We start from the raw sequence: 17,303 nt of genomic DNA on the forward strand, positions 1-17,303 counted from the left end.
CTTTGTTGTCATTGGTTTCAAAGAACATCTTTATTTCTGCCTTCATTTTGTTATGTGCCCAGTAGTCATTCAGGAGCGGTTGTTCAGTTTCCATGTAGTTGAGCAGTTTTGATTGAGTTTCTTAGTCCTGAGTTCTAGTTTGATTGCACTGTGGTCTGAGAGACAGTTTGTTATAATTTCTGTTCTTTTACATTGCTTTACTTCCAACTATGTGGTCAGTTTTGGAATAAATGCAATGTGGTGCTGAGAAGAATGCATATTCTGTTGATTTGGGATGGAGAGTTCTGTAGATGTCTGTTAGGTCCACTTGGTGAAGAGTTGAGTTCAATTCCTGGATATCCTTGTTAACTTTCTGTCTCGTTGATCTGTCTAATGTTGACAGTGGGATGTTGAAGTCTCCCATTATTATTGTGTGGGAGTCTAAGTCTCTTTGTAAGTCTCTTAGGACTTGCTTTATGAATCTGGGTGCTCCTATATTGGGTGCATATATATTTAGAATAGTTAGCTCTTCCTGATGAATTGATCCCTTTACCATTATGTAATGGCCTTCTTTGTCTCTTTTGATCTTTGATGGTTTAAAGTCTGTTTTATCAGAGACTAGGATTGCAACTGCTGCTTTTTTTTGTTTTCCATTTGCTTGGTAGATCTTCCTCCATCCCTTTATTTTGAGCCTATGTGTGTCTCTACATGTGAGTTGGGTCTCCTGAATACAGCAAACTGATGGGTCTTGACTCTTCATCCAATTGCCAGTCTATGTCTTTTAATTGGACCATTTAGTCCATTTACATTTAATTAATATTGTTATGTGTGAACTTGATCCTGTCATTATGATATTAGCTGGTTATTTTCCTCACTAGGTGATGCAGTTTCTTCCCAGCATCGATGAACTTTACATTTTGACATGGTTTTGCAATGGCTGGTACCTGTTGTTCCTTTCCATGTTTAGTGCTTCCTTCAGGATCTCTTGTAGGGCAGGCCTGTTGGTGACAAAATTCTAAGCATTTGCTTGTCTGTAAAGGATTTTATTTCTCTTTCACTTATGAAACTTAGTTTGGCTGGATATGAAATTCTGGGTTGAAAATTCTTTTCTTTAAGAATGTTGAATATTGGCCCCCACTCTCTTCTGGCTTGGAGAGTTTTTGCTGAGAGATCTGCTGTTAATCTGATGGGCTTCCCTTTGTGGGTAACCTGACCTTTCTCTCTGGCTGCCCTTAACATTTTATCCTTCGTTTCAACTTTGGTGAATCTGACAATTATGTGTCTTGGAGTTGCTGTTCTCGAGGATATCTTTGTGGCGTTCTCTGTATTTCCTGAATTTGAATGTTGGCCTGCTTGCTAGGTTGGGGATGTTCTCCCGGATAGTATCCTCAGAATGTTTTCCAACTTGGTTCCATTATCCCCATGACTTTCATGTACTCCAGTCACATGTAGATTTGGTCTTTTCACATAGTCCCATATTTCTTGGAGGCTTTTTCATTTTTTACTCTTTTTTCTCTAAACTTGTCTTCTTGCTTCATTTCTTTCATTTGATCTTCAATCACTGATACCCTTTCTTCCAGTTGATCGAGTCAGTTACTGAAGCTTGTGCATTTGTCACGTAGTTCTCGTGTCATGGTTTTCATCTCTCTCAGGTCATTTAAGGACTTCTCTACATTGGTTATTCTAGTTAGCCATTCATCAAATCTTTTTTCATGGTTTTTAGTTTCTTTGCGCTGGGTTCATACTTCGTCCTTTAGCTCAGAGAAGTTTGATCATCTGAAGCCTTCTTCTTTCAAGTCATCAGTCATTCTGTGTCCAGCTTTGCTCTGTTGCTTGCGAGGAGCTGCATTCCTTTGGAGTGGGAGAGGTGCTCTGATTTTTAGAATTTTTAGCTTTTCTGCTCTGCTTTTTCCCCATCTTTGTGGTTTTATCTACCTTTGGTCTTTGATGATGGTGACATACAGATGGGGTTTTGGTGTGGGTGTCCTTTCTGTTTGTTAGTTTTCCTTCTAACAGTCAGGACCCTCAGCTGCAGGTCTCTTGGAGTTTGCTCGAGGTCCACTCCAGACCGTGTTTGCCTGAGTATCAGCAGTGGAAGCTGCAGAAGAGTGAATATTGCTGAACAGCAAATGTTGCTGTCTGATTGTTCCTCTGGAAGCTTCGTCTCAGAGGTGTACCTGGCTGTGTGAGGTGTGAGGTGTCAGTCTGCCCCTAGTGGGGGATGTCTGCCAGTTAGGCTACTCGGAGGTTGGGGACCCACTTGAACAGGCAGTCTATCCGTTCTCGGATCTCAAACTCCGTGCTGGGAGAACCACTACTCTCTTCAAAGCTGTCAGACAGGGACATTTACATCTGCAGAGGTTTCTGCTGCCTTTTGTTTAGCTATGCCCTGTCCCCAGAGGTGGAGTCTACAGAGGCAGTCAGGCCTCCTTGAGCTGTGGTGGGCTCCACCCAGTTAGAGCTTCCTGACCACTTTGTTTACCTACTTAAGCTTCAGTAATGGTGGGCACCCCTCCCCCAGCCTCACTGCAACCTTGCAGTTAGATGTCAGACTGCTGTGCTAGCAATGAGGGAGGCTCTGTGGGCGTGGGACAATCTGAGCCAGGTGCGGGATATTATCTCCTGGTGTGCCATTTGCTAAGACCCTTGGTAAAGTGCAGTATTAGGGTGGGAGTGACCCGATTTTCCAAGTGTTGTGTGTCACGGTTTCCCTTGGCTAGGAAGGGGAATTCCCTTCCCGCTTGCACTTCCTGGGTGAGGTGATGCCTCACCCTTATTCGTCCCTTGCTTGTTGGGCTGTGACCAGGGTCCTGCACCCACTGTCCAACATGCCCCAGTGAGACGAACGTGGTATCTCAGTTGGAAATGCAGAAATCACCCGTCTTCTGTGTTGCTCACACTGGGAGCCAGAGGCTGGAGCTGTTCCTATTTGGCCATCTTGGTGCTACCCCAAATATACTGATTTCTTTAAAAAAAAAATATCACAGGTAATTAGAGAAATGCAAATCACAACCACAATGAGATACCATCTCACGCCAAAAAGAATGGTGATCATTAAAAAGTCAGGAAATGACAGATGCTGGAGAGGATGCAGAGAAACAGGAAAAATTTTACCCTCTTGGTAGGAGTGTAAATTAGTTCAACCATAGTGGAAGACAGTGTGGTAATTCCTCAAGGATCTAGAACTTGAAATACCATTTGAACCAGCAATCCCATTACTGGGCATATACCCAAAGGATTATATATCATACTATGATAAAGACATATGCACACGTATGTTTATTGCAGCACTATTCACAATAACAAAGACTTGGAACCAATGCAAATATCCATCAATGACAGACTGGATTAAGAAAATGTGGCACATTTACACCATGGATACTACGCAGCCATAAAAAAGGATGAGTTCATGTCCTTTGCAGGGACATGGATGAAGCTGGAAACCATCATTCTCAGAAAACTATCACAAGATCAGAAAACCAAAGACTGCATGCTCTCACTCATAAGTGGGAGTTGAACAATGAGAACATGTGGACACAGGAAGGGGAACATCACACACTGGGGCCTGTTGGGGGGAGGGGGCCTAGGGGAGGGATAACATTAGGAGAAATACCTAATGTAGGTGATGGATTGATGGGTGCAGCAAAACACCAGGGCTCGTGTATACCTATGTAATAAAACTGCATGTTCTGCACATTTAACCCAGAACTTAAAGTATAATAAAAATTAAAAAAAATTAAAAATCACACACACACACAAAAATATACTGATTTCTCCTGAATACACTTTAAGGAGAAATGAGGTTGGTTCTGAGAGACGGCAAGAGAAACCAATGTGGGGTGAAACTTTACCGCTTTACATGCAATTAATTGAAAGAGGGCTAAATGTAGACAAATATGAATGCATGTATGTGCATGCATGTGCACACACACACACACAAACACAAACACTCTCTCAAGGGAAAGGATTGCCCCTGAACTTGGCAAAGCCTAGAAAAGATACAAAAAGAGGTTTCCCTCTTTTGCATACTCAGTGTGATGCATTATTGATATCTCAGTGAGTTTAAATAAAATAACAAGACTCATAATAATTAATACATATTTCCAGCATATCAAATTTTACACTGTGATAAAATTCTTATATAATATAGATTTTTTGGTTAAATGGGTTTATGTAGAATATGAGCCAAATAATGTTCCTTGAAACACAGTGTCTACATACAATAAAGATCTGATCCATCACAGATATTACTTTTAGCTCCCAGTGTTCTCCTATATTTAGAAAATTGAAACTTCTTGTTTAAATAATAGGCAATTAAAAAATTTCAGAATGTATCAATTTGCATATTACCAAGACATTTAGACCAAAAGGGCTACATAGAAGGACTAAATAATCTCATGTGCTAATGAACAATAATATATTCACTATTTGTACATTAAAAAAATCTAAATTACCCCACACTGCTGTGTTTAATTGCATATCACAATATCAGTGGGTAATTGTGCTTTCTATGAGAAAAAATTGTTCCAAAGTCAAAATGTCACCTTGTTGTCAGATAATCCCACAGATTACTATAAACAGAGCTAAAGAAATTGTGCTGTGACTGGAAAGGTGTGATGTGAATCCTGCTCATTACCCAAGACATGACTTCCATTGTAATTATCTGTCTATCACAATAGCTTCCTCTGCCATCTCCAGCTTACCTGATGCCATACACACAACTCATTAACATTTGGTCAATACACTACCATTTGTACAGTTAACCTCTGAGCAAAGTGGGGTCATTACTTCATTATGATGGATTCTGTAATAACACAACAACTTGCATCAAGGATTAATTTTTTTTTCCTTCATTAATGGTTAAATTAGTAATTAGTTTAACACCTGGATTCCATTATACTCTTGTTTTTGTGATCTTGTCAGGAATTCCATCGGTTTAGAGGAAACTTCAGAACTCTGTTGCCAAAGAAGAGCTATGTTCCTTTCTGGCTGACATCTATTTTTAAAAAGAGAAAAAATATTTGGCATCCTGTGTGGTCTGAATATGAAAGACATTGATAATGTAAAATGAACCGAGGAACATACAGGCTAGAAAGTCCATTGTGGTTTTTGGAAATAGAGATTAAACTGGATGAAAGTTCTAACAATTTGTTTATTGTGATGAAAAACTTGAGAGTGAGTTAATTCTGGTGGTTTTAAAAAAATTAATATTTTATGGGCCAGGTGTGGTGGCTCATGCCTGTAATCTCAACACTTTGGGAGGCTGAGGTGGGCAGATCACCTGAGGTCAGTGGTTTGAGACCAGCCTGGCCAACATGGTGAAACTCCGTCTCTACTAAAAGTACAAAAATTAGCAGGCATGGTGGTGGGCACCTGTAATCCCAGCTACTTTGGAGGCTGAGGCAGGAGAATCGCTTGAACCCTGGAGGCAGAGGTTGCAGCGAGCCAAGATTGCACCACTGCACTCCAGTCTAGGTGACGGATCAAGACTCCATCTAAAAAAAAATGTATGTTGAATGGAGAGAGGATCTTGCCATGTTGCCCAGGTGGGTCCCGAACTCCTAGGTTTAAGCGATCCTCCTGCCTTGGCCTCCCCAAATATTGGGATTACAGGCAGGAGCCACCATGTCTGGCCTCATACTGGCATTTTAAAGCAAAGTATACAGATCTCAAGTTTGAGTTTTATTTTCACAGTTCTTTAGCACAGCATCTGATTCCATTTGGTAAGCTCTTGTAAACAGCTGCATTTAATGTAAAGAAGTGGTTTATTTTCCCTTAAGTAGTTATTTGAATTTTCTAAGTTGGGAACAGAATTATTATAGCAAGATGCTTTTAAGAGGAAAGGGAATTTTACTTTTAAAATCATCTCTCACTTATGAAGAATAACAAAAGTCAGGGAGAGGCATCAAAGGGAAAACTAATATTTCCAAGAGTCTCTATTAACCTTTGGTGTTTTTTCCTATAACTCTGGAATATTGTTTAAAATTTCTATTGTCATTAATGGAACATTTGATGAAGCTTTATTTTATGCCACCATAATCGTCTTTGGAATGAAAGTTTGAATTAACTTAGCATGCTAGCAATGTCCACTATGGGCAGGCGAATAAAACCCCTAATGTTATCAAAGCAGTGTAATTCCCAGATCCAGGCCATCTTTTAAAATAGATGCTTTTTCTGGGGCAAGTATTTTACTAGGTGTTCTATACAGTAACTTTAAATCCTGCAAAGTGGGTGTTATTATCCCAAGTAAGAGGTGAGGAAATTGAAGCTCACAGAGATACAATGATCTACTTAAGGCCACACACCTGGCAAGTGGTGGTGTCAGAACTTAAAACCAAGTCTGTCTGACATAGAGCCAATGCTTTTTCCATCATGATATATCTTACTCTGCCATTGTTTATAATGTATCCAGGTAAAGGTAGACAACAATTATGTGCTTATCTCAGAAAGAAAAAATACCCAAATATCAAGAGGCAAGAATTTAAAGTGAATACAAATCATTTGAATTTATGATTAGATAGAACGGCATGCATCCAAACCTATGCAAAAGATTCTTTGACGAGGGAATTCTCCAAGGCCCTAAACAGACATTCATATATAAGCGTAGAATTTTCAGAACAGATAGACTATACTTTTCAGAACCTGGAGCTTCACACTTATGCATGGTTTTGGATTTCTTTAGCTGGGAGAGTACCTTGCAATGGAAAGTAGCAACATTTACAGAAGTATAATATTGCAATTAATCTATAGTTATACTTGAATATTGTATTCAAACAAGAGCAGATTGTTTGCCAGTTACTAATTTACTGCTTCTCAGGTTCGAATGCACTATTTATTGCCTGCTCTATGAAAATGGAGAAGGGCCCTTGAAATTTTTCTGTTTTGCCAGCTGGCATGATGTTAAGCTTTGTCAATAGAGGGTGCTGGAGAAATATTGGAGAAGAGTATGTTTTTCTTCCTGGTTCCAGTGTCTTTTCTTGATAGGCTCCTGCGCTGTGCATGGCTTCTGCCTTGCCATTCTGTCAGTGTATACAGGGCACAGCTTTCTTCAGTACTCAGTTTCTGCAAAGTATGTCTCCTCCGGCATTGGGCTCCTTTAGTGAATGGCTTCTCCAGGGCTCAGCTTCTGCAGTGCATGGCAACCAACAGCATTCCAGCATCCAGCATCATCCCCTGGTAGTCCCTTGGCAGTTCTGCAGCAAGTTCCAATGCATGACATCTCCCTATGTATGGCTTTCTCTGGTGCCCCAGACAGATTTCCAGAAAGTTCCACCAGTATGGCACCTTGTTGACTTCTCTCTATCCAGTGTGCTATGACGGTGCTCTCTCCAACAAGGTCTGGATATCAGCCCTAGAAAGAGGGGAGTTCTTTCTTGGGTACTCTGTCTCAGCCTAGGGTGGTATTTGTAATATCTGTATTCTTTAGAATTTTCTTTACTACCTATTAGCTTATCCATCAGAACTCTAATCTTCTGTTATAAACGTTCCCTGTTAAAATTATTATGTAGTTTCTGTCTCCTGGTCGGACATTGACTTGTAGAGTTGAGTAGGTTACATTATTTCTACTTCTTCTTCTTCTTCTTTTTTTTTTTTTGAGACAGTGTCTTACTCTGTCACCCAGGCTGGTGTGCAGTAGTGTGATCCTAGCTTACTGCAGCCTTTGAACTCCTGGGCTCGAACAATCCTCCCACCTCAACCTCCTAAGCAGCTACGACTATAGGCATGTGCCACCACACCTTTTTATTTTTGTAGAGCTAGGATCTTGCTATGTTGCCCAGGCTGGTCCCCAACTGCTGGCTTCAAGTGATCATCCTGCCTTGGCCTCCTAAAGCTCTGGGATTACAGGCATGAACTACTGCACCCAGTCCATTACTACTTCTTCATCTGATTTGCCTAAATGCCTTTAGTCTAACAGGATTAAAATGCACTACCGAAAGTTGGCTTTTTATACCTTAAATACCTTAGCAAGCGTATTTTCTAGAAAACAACGTATCCAGGCATATTGCATTCAATCTATATAATATACAAATTCTCTTCTAATGGTAAAGTGAATTATTTTATCAATTAAGATGATTTGGTTGCAAGAAGTAGAAATGGCCTGGCTAACTTAAGCAGAAAAAGGAATGTATGGGAAGAAGACAATACCTGGCTATTGCAGAAATCTTTAGTAGTCTAGAAAGAGTAGAGATAGGCTTTGAGAGCAAGGGGGAAGAGAATGTCTTCGTTTGACAGGTTTTGGCCTAGAAAGATGATTCAAAAGAAGGATAAATTTTTGGGTGGGACATTAATTCTCTGCAACGTGGGTTTCCCATGTCACTTAGAGAAAAAGCCAAAGGCTTCACGGTGGCCTACAAGGCCTTATGTGACTAGGCTCAATGCCTTGCACTTACTGGAATCCCTTCTTCCTGTAACACTTTCCTTCAGATGTTCACCTGATTTACTCCCTCTCTTCCTACAAGTCTTTGTTCCACTGTCATCTCAGTAAGATCTTTCCTGCCACTCTCTTTAGATTTATAGCCCTGACCTGGTACTCCCTATCAATCTTCCCTTATTTCTTTTTCTCTGTAGCAATTATCACCTTCTAAGATACTACAAAACCTACTTATTTTGTCTTTTGTTTGTCTCACTCTGATTAATATATAAGTTCTGCAAGGCAGGGCTTTAAAAACTTTTTTTTTTGATGTTGCATCCTTACTAGTTAGAACAGTGTCTAAATACTTGTGGATAAATAAATGAATGAACTTTCTGTATTATTAGGCTGAATATGATTCACACTTACATACTTTATAATTTTTACTCATATTTTTGGATGTGTATATGTATGTGTATGTGTCTTCAATTATATAACCAGAACTAAAAAGGTAACAGGCTTTGTGTTATGAACAAATTTCTTGGTGGCCTTTACTTCTTGAATAAGGGATTCCCATAACTGGCTTGCTTTTAAGTGGTATTTTACCCGTTTTAAAAATTAATGATTGCAGTGAACATTTGCTTTTCTTGCCTCCTACTAGCTATCCCTCTTCTTAACAGCACCCTAGTTTTGCTTTTGTGGGGCTATCAATCAGTGACCTGATGACTGGAAGGCATTTACATTTGTGAGAAGAGTGATATAAACACCCAAAATGTCGGGCACTTTTCCTTCGTAATCTCTGCAGTACTCCCTGAAGTGACATGCATCAGGTCACGCTTCTGCTTTGCCTGGGGTTGCCTTAGTTCCTGCCCTTTCTGAGCATGTTTATTCTCCATTCAATTCCATTTTGTGAGTTATCCCATCTTTCCCCCATACATTTCTTTTTCTGCATAAGTCAGCCAGGCCATTTCTATTTCTTACAACCAAATTATCTTAACTAATAAAATAATTCACTTTATTATGAAAGAATAATCTGTATGCTATTGTATATAATGAATACAATATGCCTGGATTAGTTACTTGATAGACAATATGCTTTTTAAAATACTGAACATTTGACATAAAAAAATCCAACTTTCGTTAGTGCATTTCCATCTTGATAGACTAAAGGCATTTAGGCAAATCAGGTCAAGAAACAGAAACAATGTAACCTCTACTGATGTTGTGTTAAATACAATATATGATGTTCTGGGTGCCTCCTCTAAATTTATTGTCACCATCAGTAGTTTTAGAATGAATGGTTGATACACTTAGACACAGGTAAAGAAGGGCTCGATAACACAGAGATGAAGAAATCTGAAGCCAATTTATACAACAAAAAGGCATGTTACTTACTGTTTTGCTATCCATAGAGCATCTTCATTTTATAAGAACCAGAATAAATTTTACAGATTAATGGAGAAGTGCTCCACAAACTCATTTCTTCCTTCCTTTCTTTCTTTTTTTTTTTATTATACTACTGTAGTTCTAGAGTACATGTGCACAACATGCAGGTTTGATACATAGGTATACGTGTGCCATGTTGGTTTGCTGCACCCATCAGCTCATCATTTACATTATGTATTTCTCCTAACACTATCCTTCCCCCAAACCCCCACCCCCAGCAGGCCCCAGTACGTGATGTTCCCCTCCCTGTGTCCATGTGTTCTCATTGTCCAACTCCCACTTATGAGTGAGAACATGCAGTGTTTGGTTTTCTGTCCTTGTGATATTTTGCTGAGAATGATGGTTTCCAGCTTCATCCATGTCCCTAGAAAGGACATGAACTCATCTTTTTTCCTATGGCTGCATAGTGTTCCATGGTGTTTATGTGCCACATTTTCTTTATCCAGTCTATTATTGATGGACATTTGGGTTGGTTCCAAGTCTTTGCTATTGTGAATAGTGCTGCAATAAACATATGTGTGCTTGTGTCTTTATAGTAGAATGATTTATAATCCTTTGGGTATATACACAGTAATGGGATTGCTGAGTCAAATGGTATTTCTAGTTCTAGATCCTTGAGGAATTACCACACTGTCTTCCACAATGGTTGAACTAATTTACACTCCCACCAACAGTGTAAGAGCGTTCCTATTTCTCCACATCCTCTCCAGCATCTGTTGTTTCCTGACTTTTTAATGATCGCCATTCTAACTGGCATGAGATGGTAGCTGATTGTGGTTTTGATTTGCCTTTCTCTGATGACCATTGATGATGAGCATTTTTTCATATGTCTGTTGGCTGCATAAATGTCTTCTTTTGAGAAGTGTCTGTTCATATCCTTTGCCCACTTGTTGATGGGGTTGTTTGTTTTTTTCTTGTAAATTTGTTTGAGTTCTTTGTAGATTCTGGATATTAGCCCTTTGTCAGATGGGTAGATTGCAAAATTTTTCTCCCATTCTGTAGGTTGCCTGTTCCCTCTGATGACAATTTCTTTTGTTGTGCAGAAGCTCTTTAGTTTAATTGGATCCCATTTGTCTATTTTGGCTTTTGTTGCCATTGCTTTTGGTGTTTTAGTCATGAAGTCTTTGCCCATGCCTATGTCTTGGATGGTATTGCCTAAGTTTTCTTCTAGGGTTTTTATGATTTCAGATCTTACATTTAAGTCTTTAATCCATCTTGAGTTAATTTTTGTTTAAGGTGTGAGGAAGGGATCCAGTTTAAGCTTTCTACATATGGCTAGCCAGTTTTCCCAGCACTATTTATTAAATAGGGACTACTTTCCCCATTGCTTGTTTTTGCCAAGTTTGTCAAAGATCAGATGGTTGTAGATGTGTGGTGTTATTTCTGAGGTCTCTGTTCTTTTTATATATTTTTTATTATACTTTAAGTTCTAGGGTACATGTACACAATGTGCAGGTTTGTTACCTATGTATACCTGTGCCATGTTCGTGTGTTGCACTCATTAACTCATCATTTACATTAGGTATGTCTTCTAATGCTATCCCTCCCCCCACCCCCCACCCCACAACAGGCCCCAGTGTGTGATGTTCCCCTTCCTGTGTCCAAGTGTTCTCATTGTTTAATTCCCACCTATGAGTGAGAACATGCGATGTTTAGTTTTTTGTCCTTGTGATAGTTTGCTGAGAATGATAGCTTCCACCTTCATCCATGTCCCTACAAAGGACATGAGCTCATCATTTTTTTATGGCTGCATAGTATTCCATGGTGTATATGTGCCACATTTTCTTAATCCAGTCTATCATTGTTGGATATTTGGGTTGGTTCCAAGTCTTTGCTATTGTGAATAGTGCCACAATAAACATACGTGTGCCTGTGTCTTTACAGCAGCATGATTTATAATTGTTTGGTATATACCCAGTAATGGGATGGCTGGGTCAAATGGTATTTCTAGTTCTAGATCCCTGAAGAATCACCAAACTGTCTTCCACAATGGTTGAACTAGTTTACAGTCTCACCAACAGTGTAAAAGTGTTCCTATTTCTCCACATCCTCTCCAGCACTTGTTGTTTCCTGACTTTTTAATGATTGCCATTCTAACTGGTGTGAGATGGTATCTCATTGTGGTTTTGATTTGCATTTTTCTGATGGCTAGTGATAATGAACATTTTTTCATGTGTCTGTTGGCTGCATAAATGTCTTCTTTTGAGAAGTGTCTGTTCATATCCTCTGCCCACTTGTTGATGGGGTTGTTTCCTTTTTTCTTGTAAATTTGTTTGAGTTCTTTGTAGATTCTGGATATTAGCCCTTTGTCAGATAAGTAGATTGCAGTAATTTTCTCCCATTCTGTAGGTTGCCTGTTCACTCTGATGGTAGTTTCTTTTGCTGTGCAGAAGCTCTTTAGTTTAATTAGATCCCATTTGTCAATTTTGGCTTTTGTTGCCATTGCTTTTGGTGTTTTAGACATGAAGTCCTTGCCCATGCCTATGTCCTGAATGGTATTGCCTAGGTTTTCTTCTAGGGTTTTTAGGGTTTTAGGTCTAACATCTAAGTCTTTAATCCATCTTGAGTTAATTTTTGTTTAAGGTGTAAGGAAGGGATCCAGTTTCAACTTTCTACATGTGACTAGCCCGTTTTCCCAGCACCATTTGTTAAATAGGGAATCCTTTCCCCATTTCTTGTTTTTGTGAGATTTTTCAAAGATCAGATGGTTGTAGATGTGTGCTATTATTCTGAGGGCTCTGTTCTGTTCCATTGGTCTATATCTCTGTTTTGGTACCAGTATCATGCTGTTTTGGTTACTGTAGCCTTGTAGTATAGTTTGAAGTCAAGTAGCGTGATGCCTCCAGCTTTGTTCTTTTGGCTTAGGATTGTCTTGGCAATGTGGGCTCTTTTTTGGTTCCATATGAACTTTAAAGTAGTTTTTTTTCCAATTCTGTGAAGAGTGTCATTGGTAGCTTAATGAGGATGGCATTGAATCTATAAATTACCTTGGGCAGTATGGCCATTTTCACGATATTGATTCTTCCTATCCATGAGCATGGAATGTTCTTCCATTTGTTTGTGTCCTCTTTTATTTCATTGAGTGGTAGTTTGTAGTTCTCCTTGAAGAGGTCCTTCACATCCCTTGTAAGTTGTATTCCTAGGTATTTTATTCTCTTTGAAGCAATTGTGAAAGGGAGTTCATTCATGATTTGGCTCTCTGTTTGTCTGTTATTGGTGTATAAGAATGCTAGTTTATTGATTTGCATATGTTGAACCAGCCTTGCATCCCAGGGATGAAGCCTACTTGATCATGGTGGATAAGCTTTTTGATGTGCTGCTGGATTTGGTTTACCAGTATTTTATTGAAGATTTTTGCATCGATGTTCATCAGGGATATTGGTCTAAAATTCTCTTGTTTTGTTGTGCCTCTGCCAGGCTTTGGTATCAGGATAATGCTGGCCTCATAAAATGAGTTAGGGAGGATTCCCTCTTTTTCTATAGATTGGAATAGTTTCAGAAGGAATGGTACCATCTTCTCCTTGTACCCCTGGTAGAATTCGACTGTGAATCCGTCTGGATTTGGACTTTTTCTGGTTGGTAAGCTACTAATTATTGCCTCAATTTCAGAGCCTGTTATTGGTCTATTCAGGGATTCAACTTCTTCCTGTATTAGTCTTGTATGTGTCGAGGAATTTATCCATTCCTTCTAGATTTTCTAGTTCATTTGCGTAGAGGTGTTTATAGTATTCTCTGATGGTAGTTTATATTTCTGTGGGGTTGGTGGTGATATCCCTTTTATCATTTTTTATTGTGTCTATTTCATTCTTCTCTCTTTTTTTCTTTATTAGTCTTTCTAATAAATAGTGGTCTATCAATTTTGTTGATCTTTTCAAGAAACGAGCTCCTGGATTCACTGATTTTTTTGAAGGGTGTTTTGTGTCTCTATCTCCTTCAGTTCTGCTCTGATCTTAGTTATCTCTTGCTTTCTGCTAGCTTTTGAATGTATTTGCTCTTGCTTCTCTAGTTCTTTTCATTGTGATGTTAGGGTGTCAATTTTAGATCTTTCCTGCTTTCTTTTGTGAGCATTTAGTGCTATAAATTTCCCTCCATACACTGCTTTAAATGTGTCCCAGAGATTCTGCTATGTTGTGTCTTTGTTCTCATTGGTTTCAAAGAACATCTTTACTTCTGCCTTCATTTTGTTATTTACCCAGTAGTCATTCAGGAGCAGATTGTTCAGTTTCCATGTAATTGTGTTGTTTTGAGTGAGTTTCTCAATCCTGAATTCTAATTTGATTGCACTATAGTCTGAGAGATAGTTTGTTGTGATTTCTGTTCTTCTACATTTGCTGAGGAGTATTTTACTTTGAATTATGTGGTCAATTTTGGAATAAGTGTGATGTGGTGCTGAGAAGAGTGTATATTCTGTTGATTAGGGGTGGAGAGTTCTGTAGATGTCTATTAGGTTAGCTTGGTCCAGAGCTGAGTTAAAGTCCTGGATATCCTTGTCGATTTTCTGTCTTATTGATCTGTCTAATATTGACAGTGGGGTGTTAAAATTTCCCATTATTATCGTGTGGGAGTCTAAGTCTCTTTGTAGGTCTCTAAGAACTTGCTTTATGAATCTGGGTGCTCCTGTATTGGGTGCATATATAAATTGGATAGTTAGCTCTTCTTGTTGAATTGATCCCTTTATCATTACGTAATAGCCTTCTTTGTCTCTTTTGATCTTTATTGGTTTAAAGTCAGTTTTATCAGATACCAGGATTGCAACCCTTGTCTTTTTTTGTTTTCCATTTGCTTGGTAGATCTTCCTCCATCCCTTTATTTTGAGCCTATGTGTGTCTTTGCACTTGAGATGGGTCTCCTGAATACAGCACACAGATTGGTCTTGACTCTATCCAATTTGCCAGTCTGTGTCTTTTAATTAGGGCATTTAGCCCTTTTACATTTAAGGTTAATATTGTTATGTGTGAATTTGATTCTGTTATTATGATGTTAGCTGGTTATTTTGCCCGTTAGTTGATGCAGTTTCTTCCTAGTGTCAATGGTCTTTACAATTTGGTATGTTTTTGTAGTGACTGGTACCGGTTGTTCCTTTCCATGTTTAGTGCTTCCTTCAGGAACTCACGTGAGGCAGGCCTGGTGGTGACAAAATCTCTCAGCATTTGCTTGTCTCTAAAGGATTTTATTTCTCCTTCACTTATGAAATTTAGTTCGGCTGGACATGAAATTCTGGGTTGAAAATTCTTTTCTTTAAGAATGTTGAATATGGACCCCCTCCCTCTTCTGACTTGTACGGTTTCTGCGAAGAGATCTGTTGTTAGTCTGATGGGCTTCCCTTTGTGGGTAACCTGACCTTTCTTTCTGGCTGCTCTTAACATTTTTTCCTTCATTTCAACCTTGGTGAATCTGACAATTATGTGTCTTGGGGTTGCTCTTCTCGAGGATTATCTTTGTGGTGTTCTCTGTGGTTTCCTGAATTTGAATGTTGGCCTGCTTTGATAGGTTGGGGACGTTCTCCTGGATAATATCCTGAGGAGTGTGTTCTAACTTGGTTGCATTCTCCCTGTCACTTTCAGGTACACCAATCAGACGTAGATTTGGTCTTTTCACATAGTCCCATATTTCTTGGAGGCTTTGTTCATTTCTTTTCACTCTTTTTTCTCTAATCTTGTCTTCTCACTTTATTTCATTAATTCGATCTTCAATCACTGATATCCTTTCTTCTGCTTGGTGGCAGACAAGAGAAGAGAGCTTGTGCAGGGAAACTCCCCTTTTTAAAACCATCAGATCTCATGAAACTTATTCACTGTCATGAGAACAGCATGGGGAAGACCTGACCCCCATGATTCAATTACCTCCCACTGGGTCCCTCCCACAGCATGTGGAAATTCAAGATGAGATTTGGGTGGGGACACAGCCAAACCATATCACACACAAAGTCTAAAACATTTGCTATCTGGCCTTTTTAGAAAAGTATCGCAAGAACAGAAAACCAAACACCACATGTTCTCACTCATAGGTGGGAATTGAACAATGAGATCACTTGTACTCGGGAAGGGGAACATCACACACCGGGGCCTATTATGGGGAGCAGGGAAGGGGGAGGGATGGCATTGGAAATTATACCTGATGTAAGTGATGAGTTGATGGGTGCTGACGAATTGATGGGTGCAGCACACCAACATGGCACAAGTATACATATGAAACAAACCTGCACGCTGTGCACATGTACCCTAGAACTTAAAGTATAATTAAAAAAAAAAAAAAAAAAAAAGAAAAGGTTTGCTGACCTAACCAATGAACATCAATGTCTCTTTTTTTTCTAAAGAGAGAGTGTCACTATGCTGCCCAGGCTGGTCTCGAACTCCTGGCCTCAGGTGATCCTCCCAAAGTGAACCCTCCCAAGGGCCTCAGCCTCCCGTAGTGTTGGGATTACAGGCATGAGCCATCCTACCCAGCCATAAATGTCTTAATATCATCAAATATCTAGCAATATTCAGTTTTCCTTGATTGTCTCATACAAATTGAAAAAAAGCTGTTGGTTTGTTCAAATTAGGATTCAAATCAAGTCTATGCATTGCATTGATCTTTTTCTTTTAAGATCTAAAAATCTATAGGTCCCCTCTCCTATTTCATTTTTTGAATAATGTATTTGTTGGAGAAAGTGCATTATTTGTCCTATAGACATTCCCCATCTTGGATTTTGCTGATTGCATCCTCAGGGTGTCCAATAACCTGTTCTTCTGTTCCTGTAACTGGTAGTTAAATTAAGAAGCTTGATCAGATTCAGGTTGACATTTTGACAAGAACACTTTATAGATGGTGTTGGATACTTCCTACTGTATCCCATCTTTTTATGACTTTAGGATTGATCAGTGGGTTTAGATGTTATTCACTTGGTCCATCTATTCTAGGCCAGCACTTTTTCGATCTAATTGTTCTAGCAGCCATTGGTGGGCATTGCCTGTATCGGCAGTGTAAACCTTTGCTTCTCACTATAACCACCCAGGGAGAGTTTAACCCTCCTCGTATCTCATTGGTAGGCCACCTTTAGGGGAATCAGACCAGAATCTCTGAGTGTGGGATCCAGTCATCATCAGTGTTTGGCCAAGCTATGATAATCTATCATTCCTAAAAATTATTAGCTGGAATTTTTCTATAAAGAACTTTCTCCTGTCAACTATTTGATTACTGTGAGGTGAAGTTTATACAGGAAAGGCAGAAAAAGTGCTTCATTTTTTTTCCTTATGAGTTTTTTGAATAATGAGTTCTGGGGATGATAATTTTGGCCGTTATGGTCAGGTGGTGGTCCATCTACTCCAGGAATTTCTAGATTATGACAACACCTGGAAATTTTTCTGTTTGGATCTTATAATGACAACAAAAGGACTTACTTGATAGGATGACACTCATACTGTAGTGTCTATGAGTACAAATGAGGACAAATTCTAAATTCATATTTAGATTCTGATGATTCTTTGTGCTGTCTCCATTACTGTATTGCTCAGTCCCCTTACAAACTCTCTCCCTCTGTTTATTT

The sequence above is a fragment of the Macaca thibetana genome, chromosome 11, assembly GCF_024542745.1.
Source record: "Macaca thibetana thibetana isolate TM-01 chromosome 11, ASM2454274v1, whole genome shotgun sequence".
In the NCBI taxonomy this organism is placed as follows: Eukaryota; Metazoa; Chordata; class Mammalia; order Primates; family Cercopithecidae; genus Macaca; species Macaca thibetana.